At 48.1% G+C, this 1,375-nt stretch overlaps 1 pseudogene; it reads left to right on the plus strand.

Annotated features, from left to right (window-relative positions):
• Positions 1–760: 760 nt before the first annotated feature.
• On the plus strand, positions 761–837 carry LOC116871412 (annotated as a pseudogene).
• The last annotated feature ends 538 nt before the right edge of the window (positions 838–1,375 follow it).

Here is a 1,375-nt window from a genome sequence, read left to right on the forward strand (position 1 = left end):
TGTGAGCCAAAGGCAGATGCTTAACCAATTGAGCCCCCCAGGCGCCCTGACATGCAGCAGGTCTTAAATATTTTTTAGATTAACCGATTAAATTTTGTAACCAGCTTCTCCTGGAAAACCAGAAGATTGGGCGGGGTCTGGTGGCCACCAGCCCACCAGCGTCTCCACCAGGCCCTGTCCTATCCCTGGCCTTCAGCACCCTTTGGTGGGCAGCTGGTTCGCTTCCCCTCCCTCATTTACACTCCCTGCCTGACCCCTAGAGGCATCTTTGTCAGAACCCCTGCTTGAAAATGTCAAATAGTTACAGTTTAACCATCCGGCTGGGTTCTCTTCTCCAAGCTGGACAGACCCTTGTTTCCACTGTCCTTGACATCTACGAGCTTAAATAATTAGGATTTCTACTGTAGGTTCTAACCACTTTGCGGGGGGTGCGGGGAGGAGAGTGGGGGCGGTGGGAGGGATGAAAAAGACTCTGTAACCACAGAAGTCTCAGGCAATCCCGGTGCATTAAATATTCCAATGCCTTCGTCATATGTTTACACAGAGAATTGTCCTTTGTCTAAAACGTTTTTAAAAAATTCCTAGTGAAAATGTAGTCTAACAAGTGTCTATTAAGTGCTTACTAAGGGGAAGGCGGTATGATAAGTCCCAGGAACAATAAAATGCTGAACAAGACACAGACCTTGACCTTAAAGGGTTCCCATACAAGAGGGAGACAGGGGCATGAGCCAATAACCGTAACAAAAATAGAAAAACCTAGAAGCAACAATACAGAGAAGTTTAGCATGGCCCCTGAGCAAAGAGGACACACAGATTCGTGAAGAGTTCCATATTTTAAAAGAAGGAAGGAAGGAAGGGAGGAAGTGGGGGGAGGAAGGGAGGGAGGGAGGGGGGGGGGGGGACAGGGGAGGTACAGGGAAGGTGTGCTGGGAGCCCTGGAGAGGATAGATTCATTCTGGCTGCTGATATTAAATTAATAAAATGAGGAAGAGAACATTCTTTCCCCATGTAAATCTTTCCAGAGAGGCCAAAAGGTCTTCCTAAATCGTTCTCATCACTGTTGCTGAACTATTTTTTTTTTAAGATTTTATTTATTTTATCTGACAGACAGAGATCACAAGTAGGCAGAGAGGCAGGCAGAGAGAGAGAGGAGGAAGCAGGCTCCCTGCTGAGCAGAGAGCCCGATGCGGGGCTCTATCCCAGGATCCTGGGATCATGACCCGAGCCGAAGGCAGAGGCTTTAACCCACTGAGCCACCCAGGCGCCCCAGTTGCTGAACTATTTTTGTATTTTATTTACTATGTCCCTATAGAGAACGTACCCTCGCTTCAAAGCCTGGGACCAAGGTCATCTGCCCCTTGGCATCTCCCCCAAA

This window comes from Lontra canadensis, unplaced genomic scaffold, assembly GCF_010015895.1.
Source record: "Lontra canadensis isolate GAN:19392208 unplaced genomic scaffold, GSC_riverotter_1.0 scaffold25, whole genome shotgun sequence".
Classification (NCBI taxonomy): Eukaryota; Metazoa; Chordata; class Mammalia; order Carnivora; family Mustelidae; genus Lontra; species Lontra canadensis.